Source organism: Meles meles, chromosome 16 (genome assembly GCF_922984935.1).
Source record: "Meles meles chromosome 16, mMelMel3.1 paternal haplotype, whole genome shotgun sequence".
In the NCBI taxonomy this organism is placed as follows: domain Eukaryota; kingdom Metazoa; phylum Chordata; class Mammalia; order Carnivora; family Mustelidae; genus Meles; species Meles meles.
In genome coordinates, this window is record NC_060081.1 from 24,045,860 (window position 1) to 24,054,907 (window position 9,048).

Genomic DNA, 9,048 nt, shown 5'->3' on the forward strand with positions numbered 1-9,048 from the left:
AAGCTAAAGCTCGAGAAACTCAACAAATATTTCTTGATCTTGTATGCCAAGTCCTGAGGCATATGTTGTTGAGTAAGGGTGTCTGTGCCTTCAGGAAGTTCAAGTTTGGATGCCAGTGGTTGCAGCAGCAGGGTGCAGAGCAAAGCTCACTGCACTAGGAGGTGGGAGGCCTGCATTCTAGTCTTGCCCTTCCGTGTAACCTTGGCCATTCACCAAACCTCAGCTTCCTGTCACTGGAGAGGATTATCTATTTCCTGGTCACCTCCCCGGCACTATGGCGATCAAATGAATGAAGGATGCAAAGACTTGTTGAAAATTGAACAGCCCTGTAGAAATAGAAGGGGGAATTAGGGGACCAATTATCACAGTCACTGCCCTATGTCCCCTTCTTTGGGGCAGTCGACTCGGTCCATGTGGTCGTCTTTGCAGTGCCGTCTTCTCTCTTCACAACCTCGTTGGCACTCACACTCCACCTGGTGAGAAGCACACGGCCATCCATTCGAGTGGGTACAGATCTCCAGCATGAAAAACACATCCAGCGGTATCTGCTTTGCAAAGGAAGTGTGCCCCCTGCCTTCTCTAAGTCAGGCTTCCCTGATCAGATAAAGCTGCACTGGGGGTGAACTTGTCGGTCAGGTATGCACAACTCCAACCAACAATAACAAAAACAGGCCCACAGGTTGCCGGACACAGTGAACTTTTAAAATGCATTCAGACGGTGTGAGGATATTAATAGGGAGACACGTATCTCATTTCAGGCTACAAAGCAGATCCCACAGTGGGACATGGAAATGCTGGCTGCTTCCAGGTTAGCTTAAACTGAAGTGAGAGACTCGGCCGGAATACAGACATGCCTCAGGCTGTGTCCCAGACGCCGGGCTTCCAGCTCTGACAACACAGCCCGTCAACTCGGCTCTGTTGTGAGTGGAACTGGACACTCGGTGATGGCCAAAAACAACAGCTGACTAAAATAATGAAGCTATGTTTGGACAGTGATGGAGGTGGAGAAGAATAGAGCTGGATGGGCCCTGTGGACATTGTCTTGAACACTTACTTTATCTTACAGGTAAGGACACCAAGACCTGCGGGTCATGTTGTGACTATAGTAACGATGAGACTCTAATGTCATTTTCACAGTGAGTGAATTTGCCTTCAATGGGGTCACAGCATCCTAAATGTCCTCAGTTATTCTTTCTGTGTCACTGAGACCCTCTGGACACAGGACTAGCGAAATGGACACTTGGGGGGCCAGTTGTGGGAATGGACTGTATTGTTGCAATGCAAGGCACACTGGATCATCAGTCCAGAGCTCTGGTCTGAGGCCTGGCTCTGGACTTATTTACTGGGTGACATTTATCTCCTCGTTTGTCTTCTTCACGACAAAACATGAGATATACATAGTTAAGACCATGTGTGTTAAAACACTCTGAAAACCAAAATTGTTTTCTACCTCCGTTTTCCAAATTCCAGCCTGTCATTTGTGAGGACATGGTTCCAAATTAGGGGTGAGTTTCTGAGCAGATCGGGGCGGGGGGGAAGATAGCTGGCCCCACATGGACCATCCTGGTCACAGTATGCATTGCTCTTCACCATTGATGCCTACCTCCTCCCCCACCCCACCCCAGGCCTCCCTTCACACCCTCCACAGCCCCACCAGCATTCTCAGCAGCCGTAAGGTTGTCCTCAGGTTTGCAAATGTCCCTTCTTTACCTGAGCAACTCTTCCTGTCCTTTACAATGGTAAAGGTAATGGTAAATGGTAGCATTGCTACATCAATAGAACCATTGAATCTCAGTTTCCTGATCTATAAAATGGGAATAATAAGAGAATCGAGATCATAGAGCTATTCTGAGGAGTAAGTGAATTAGTATACATTGAAGCACACAGAACCATGCCTGGTTCATGGTAAGTGCTACAAAAATATTTTCTATTATTCTTACTATTGGACTACAAAAGATAGCGTGTTCAATGTAATGGGTTATATATCTGGTCTGCCTCCCCTACTCAGAATATCACAGCCAGAACAGAGTCCTATTTTCTATTTGCTCAGCGCTTTACACCATATCAGGAACATATTAAGTGCTCAATAAACACTTGTGGGATAAATGATTGGGTGCGGTCTATGTAATCATGTCTATGACATCATTCATGTCACTTTTCTCCAATAAACTTCAAAGAACAGGCAGTACGTCAACTCTACTCCTGTGGCCCTCATTGGAATTGTCTTATTGTTTTAAAAATTCCCCAAGTCTCATTTTTGTTTTAATAACAAAGAAAGTCATTTTGAAATTTTAATCAGTAGAGCTACCACGTGGAAACAAGTGAAACTCAATTGGTAATAAATTTTTCCACTTGGAGTTGTGGGCCCAGCCACACTCTCTTTGACATGGTTTCAAGAAGAGAGCCCAGGGCTTGATTCTATTTGAAGAGTCATTAAGATAAAAGAAGACCCCGGGGCGCCTGGGTGGCTCAGTGGGTTAAGCCTCTGCCTTTGGCTCAGGTCATGATCTCAGGGTCCTGGGATCGAGTCCCACATTAGGGTCTGTGCTCGGCAGGAAGCCTCCTTCCCCTTCTCTCTCTGCCTGCCTCTCTGCCTACTTGTGATCTCTCTCTCTCTCTCTCCATGTTAAATAAATTTTTTAAAAAATAAAAAAAAAAGAAAAGAAAAAAGAAGACCCCCCCTCCCCAATCCTGCCAAAGTCTTTGGGATCATATGGTGTGAAGGGGACAAAAGACTTAGACGAGTGAACACAACCTCCAGGAGGAAACAGATGCTCTAAGGATATGCAGCATGGTCGGGGGAGGTTAGAGTGGAATTGTGGGTGTAATTTCCTAGAAGTGGATTTTAAGCCACTGGTTCCACTTCCTGCTCTTAATCTCATGGCTGTGCACAATATCCTGAAACGGACACCCAAGAAACTCTACCAATCTGGGTGTCAGGTTAAGAGTGCTGCTGGGGAAACAGCTCCCTTCCTATTGTGTTCTTAATTTCCTATGTCCAGTAGTATTTTTTTTAAGTTTTTATTTTATTTCCAGTTAGTCAACACAGTGTGAGATTAGTTTCGTTTGTATGATATGGTAATTCAACACTTGCATACATCACCTCGTGCTCATCACAAGTGCCCTCCTTCAGCCCTGTCACCTATTTGTCTCATCCCCCGCCCGCCTCCCCTCTGGGAGCCAGCAGTTTGTTCTCCGTACTTAAGAGTCTGTTCCTTGGTTTGCCTCCCTCTCTCTCTCTTTTTCCCCCCAATAGTATTCTTAAATATAACAAAATACAATCCCTTCAAGAGTTTATAAGGTTAAAATGCAGCCATGTTATCTTTTTCTGATAGTCACTGGTGAAGCTGATCGTTTAGTAAATGATGCCATCTGATAACATTTAGATACTAGCTAAGGCAGTGATGTAAATGTATGTATTAATGAATAGAATATGCAGAATATGCATGTGGTATTATTTATACTATTTAAACAATATAAGTTAGGATTGGATAATCAGGAATACCGACGTGCTTTCTTCACCTGTTTTATGCTACGGTTTCTAGGCCAGTAGCCACACAAGTGGATCCATCAGGTGAGCTGACAAAGGGGTATGGTAAATTATCTGCTAAGATGGCTGCCAACAATTCCTTTCCTCCTTGGATGTTTGTGTTGTGTTTCCCATCAAGAGGTGGAGTTTATTTCCTTTTATGACTTACTGTGACCAAGGGAATTCTGCAGAGACAATGCTTGTCTGAACCTTGTAAGAGGCCTTTCAGGGGCCTGAGAGTTTTTACTTTCACTGACCTAGAGTTCTGAAACACCATGTAATGACCCTGCTGGAGAAGGGAGACCAGCCAACCCCCACAGACCTTTCCAGCCTCTCCAACCAAGGAGAGGCAGGGGAGTGTGACGCCATCTTGACCCTCCAGCCCCAGGCAACATCCTTTCTCTGGCACTACTTGGAAATGAGATAAGCTGTCTCCCCCAAACCCTGTCCAATGCATACCAACAGGAGCCCACAGTTGTTGTTTTGGATCACTTTGATTTGGAAAATTTTGTTACACAGCAGTACATCCCTAGAACTATGGATAACACTGATCTACATTCTTGTCTAAGATCTCTTCCTATGTGGTTTCTTCTTTGGATTAGGACAGGCCAGGAGAAATCTTGAGTGCCCCTCTCTCCCCATGACTCATGCGAGATACTGCTGGTTGATACAACACTTTTTCCCGTTTAGTCCAGATTCTGCCTTCGACCTCACCACAGAGCTCTAGACAGCAACAACTAAATCAGGAATGTAGGTCTTTGAATTGAAACTACTTGCCATTCTAGGATTAGTCATCATGTTTTGAAAGTAAAGGGGACTGGTGTACCCTAGTAATCCACTGTACCTTCTAGAGCCGTGGAATGCTAAAGATGACAGAATTTTAGAGATCCTCTAAAGGGCTCTGAACCCTGGCTGCAGATTAAAATTACCGGGATTGTTTTATTGTTTGTTTTGTTTTATACTTTCAAGACAGACTTTAAAAAAATAAACAGAATTTAAATACTTTAATGTGATTATAGGTTAATGTAATATGATGGACAACTTCAAGCTCAAAGCTACAAACATAAATCAGATTACAAAAGTGATTTGACCTGGTTACAAACCTAAAACATGACCTTTTTTATATTATCCAAGTAACTGCAAAGAAGTGTCTCTTTAAGGGCATCAGTGCAGTCTTTTTTATTTTTTTTTAAGATTTTTCTCATTTATTTGACAGAGAGAGAAATCAAAAGTAGGCAGAGAGCAGGCAGAGAGAGAGGGGGAAGCAGGCTCCCCACTGAGCAGGAGCATGATGGGGGACTCGATCCCAGGACCCTGAGATCGTGACCCAAGCTGAAGGCAGAGGCTTAACCCACTGAGCCACCCAGGCGCCCCCAGCACAGTCTTTTTAAAACTATTTTAGCTGGAATTACATGAATTTTTAACCATTCTAAAACTATGAAAATATAAACATTTTGGTACAATTTTTCCATATATTTTGAGTAGAGAATACAGTTGCAAGTTGGTATTACTATTCATGATTAAGAGGAAAATATGTTTCAAATACAAATTCACCAACTTACTGTAGGAAGAATCAGAAGTAAAAAGATGGATCCAAATTCTTCTAAACTCCTCCTCGTTAGTGTGCCGTGCCTTCTCTCCTGTACTTTTAGTGTAAATACTTTATAAACAAATGTGACCATGTGTTAATGCTACATTTCGTAGGATTAATGAAGGAAAATGAAGTGGGAGAGATTTCAGGTAAGATCTCGGAAAGGAAATCTCCTAGCCTAAATACTTCTGTATTTAAGTGTGCACTAACTTTATGATAAAAGGTGTTTTCAACTGTACTCGGTTTCCCAGTAACACTAGATCAGCCTTGCTGAGGACCCATTTCTTGACGCAGAAACAGACCACGATATTTCTAGAATCGCTTTTCGAAATTATTCAAACTTAGGAACATCCAGATGCTAAACAGACTCAAAAATGAAGACCAATTTGTAAAACTGGACTATTTTCATGGATTTGGGTTTCTTTGGGTTTTTTGGTGTGCCTTTTTTTTTTAAACAATAGAATAAATAGTTCTGTTGGTGACTGTAGCCTCGCCGGGCTGTTTGGTGGTGTACAGAACCAACACAGAAATGGTGGTTTTCCTGATTGGTCTATGGTCGTCAGTAATTCTAAGGAATTACTTATCGGAAACTGCTGGCGAACCAGCAACGCTGCCTTTGTGCCTCTATCACTTTCAGGATCGTTGGTACCTGGGCATGTTTTCCCCAAATCCTCTTGCCTCCTTGTGTCTCAAGGCCCAGCTCACTCAACGATCATCTCGGTGACAGTACCTTTGGTAATAACACCCAAAGTAGTATGTAGGGGGGATGAGGGATTCGTTTTTACGCCAAGTATTGTCAAGCAAAAGGTGGCTTTCAATTCAGAATGTGTTGCGTGGGCATTTTGGCAATGTAAGCCCATTGGCCTACTAAATCTCTCGTATTTAGGGGGTTTTCGAGGAAAGCCATTTCCAGGAAAGCAGACTTTCGTAACTAACCTCTTCCATGCTTTGTTCTTTCTCTTTCCTGTTTGAAAAACTTTCAATACTTCTGTTTCTCCCTGGGCATGAACTTTGACGCAGAGGGACTTCCCATTTGCCCGCTTTCTCTTGGCATTTTTGTTTCATCCTATTGGAAAGGACTTGAGCTGGGGACAGTCCTTCCCCGCCCAGTAGACGTGCAACACCGCTCCTCGTGATGTCTCTCGCCATCATTTTTTTGTTGGAGCTTCTCCTCTCATGCGTCCTGATAGTCATTTTCATTTGTATTTTCTCAGCTGTTAACGGTAGAGCTCGGCTCTCAGACCAATCATCTTTTTTGCCTTCTTTGAATGTTCTTGAGCCTCCAGACCTTCCTTCTTCCTCTCTTTCTCCTGGTAATCCAAACGATGGCCATGGCGCTTCCAGTGTAACTCAATATATTGGTTTTGTGCCGTGATAATGGGACAGAGCTACAAGGTGCTGCTGCCGGTGTGAAGAAGCTCTCAATTTTCGGGCGTCACAGACCCAGGAGCTGAACCCTGAGACGGGAAAGAGACTCCCTGGGCTGCTGTAAAAATTGAACTGATGTCGGGGCCTCACCCCCGACTCGTTCGGATTCAACTGAGCCTCATTATTTTAAACTATGTGTGTTTCTTAGTAATAAAGAAACTTGACTTCACAAATTGGGGCCCAAAGGAGCAGATCACAGCTGGCTGAATCCTACTGAGAAACTATTTGGAGGGTTCGTGGGCTCTCACCGGCCATCTGTCCAAGGACTCAGAGCACTGGAAAGGGGGTAGGTTTCCTAACAGGGAAGTGAGGTTTCACCTGAGGGAAAAAGAAGGGAAGGGCAGGTACTCGGGAGAGCCAGCTCCTAAGCCTGAAGCTAGACATCCCTTCCCTTCCGTCAGAACAAGCCAGGAGCTGATCTGTGAGGGCAGTTTTGATATATGACCCCAGATGTGAGTGGAAGATATAGTGTGTGTTTTGAGGTTTTTCCTGTGGAGAATTTCTTATACCTCAGACCGGATTGTCAAAGAATTGAGACAAAGTATGGAGCGCATGAGAGATGTGTTTGATACAATAGGTTCAGAAAAGTTCAAGGCGCCCTCTCTCCTGGCATGTTTGGCAGGAATGCTAAAACACAAGGAGGGGACTAGAAACCTTATGACAGTAAAATTTTAAGGCTTCATTTTTTTCCGGTAAAATATGACTTGCTGTCAGTTGTGTGATTTGGTAGCTTTGATGCAAGTATGTAATAAATCTCGCCTCTGCTGAAATCGGAAGAGTTTTCTGCATATAAATAAAAATGACGAGTGCAATAAAATTGCTTTTGATCACCTCACATGAAAGGTGTTAGGAATTTTCAGACTGTTATCATAATTAAAGTGCAAGTGCTTGGGATGAAAAACTCTTAAGTTGAGTGTCTCTCCTCCTGTCCTGTCTTAAAAGGCGTTTCTGGAGAAAATCACCCTCACCCACTTCAGTATTGTTGTGACCCTACTTTGTAGTCTGAAGAAATGTCATAGTTTTCAGTGACAGCAGGAAAATGGTCTTGTAGTTGAAAACACTACAAACCACAAAGGGCACTGGCATTTGCAGAAATGAACAAAATTCTCTTTACAGTCTCAGCCGAAAGGGATGACTTCAAAAGAACTCATTTTTGTCAGTAAAGGTATTGCCTGGAGACCTTCTTTCTTTCTTTCCCTGGGTCTGCATCTTGATCTCCTGTCTATAGGGTCACCGTGCCTGACTTGGTCTTTCTACAGGTCTTTTTAAGTCGCTTTCTATATTGGCTTTATATATGAATCTCTGTTTTGAGTCCAGAAGCATAGACTAACAACAGGAGAGGGATCATTCCTCAAGCGAATACCCCCATCTACTTACACTTCCGAGTATCACAATCGCTACATCATGGGTCATATCAGCTCCATCCCACCTGCTTCAACCACCCCATGCTCTCTCAAGATTTCAAGTCAGAACTTTGACTCTGTGTGTACCACAGCTCCACTCAAAATATTTAAGGGATTCCCTTTTGCTCACAGAATTAAGCTCAAACCCCTTAGCCGGGCCTTCAAGACCCTCTATAATCTAGTCTGTTCTATCTGGCACTCACCTCACTTGAAAACTTGGATCCAACTTTGTTTGCTGCTTTGCTTACTTCTATGCCCATTTCTGGCACCTTGGCTTTCATCCTGCAAAGTCCAGCTCACCTCCACCTCTGCTGGGAAGCTTCCCCCAGTTAGCCTGTTCAGATCCCTTGAACTTCAGTGGGAATTATTTGAGATTGAGCATACCTGACTTTTTTAAATTTCTTTTTTAATTTAAATTCAATTAGCCAACATATAGTACATCATTAGCTATAGATGTAGTGTTCAGTGATGCATCAGTTACAAATAACACCCAGTGCTCAGCACACCACATGCCCTCTTAATGCCCACCACCCAGTTACCCTATCATCCCCCCCCACCTCCCTTCCAGCAACCCTCAGTTTGTTTCCTAGAGTTAAAAGTCTCTCATGGTTTGTCTCCCTCTCTGATTTTTTCCCACTCATTTTTCTCTCCCTTCCGCTATGATTCGCTTTGCTATTTCTTATATACCACATATGAGTGAAACCATATGATAATTGTCTTTGTCTGATTGACTTATTCACTCAGCATGATACCCTACAATTCCATCCACATCAATATAAATGGTAAGATTTCATCCTTTTTTGATGGCCAAATAATATTTCATTTATATTTCTGTGTGTGTGTGTGTGTGTGTGTGTGTGTGTGTGTATGTGTGTGTATGTGTGTGTAGTCATAGATAGATAGATCACATCTTCTTTATCCATTTATCTTCCAGTGGACATCTGAGCCATTTCCATAGTTTGGCTATTGTGGAAATTGCTGCTATAAACATTGTGATGCAGGTGCCCCTTCAGATCACTACATTTGTATCTTTGGAGTAAATACCTAATAGTACAATTGCTGGGTCGTAGGGTAGCTCTATTTTTAACTTCTCAAGA

At 43.2% G+C, this 9,048-nt stretch overlaps 1 pseudogene; it reads right to left on the reverse strand.

Annotated features, from left to right (window-relative positions):
* Positions 1-5,700: 5,700 nt before the first annotated feature.
* LOC123926545 lies at positions 5,701-8,232 on the reverse strand (annotated as a pseudogene).
* Between the last annotated feature and the right edge of the window lie 816 nt (positions 8,233-9,048).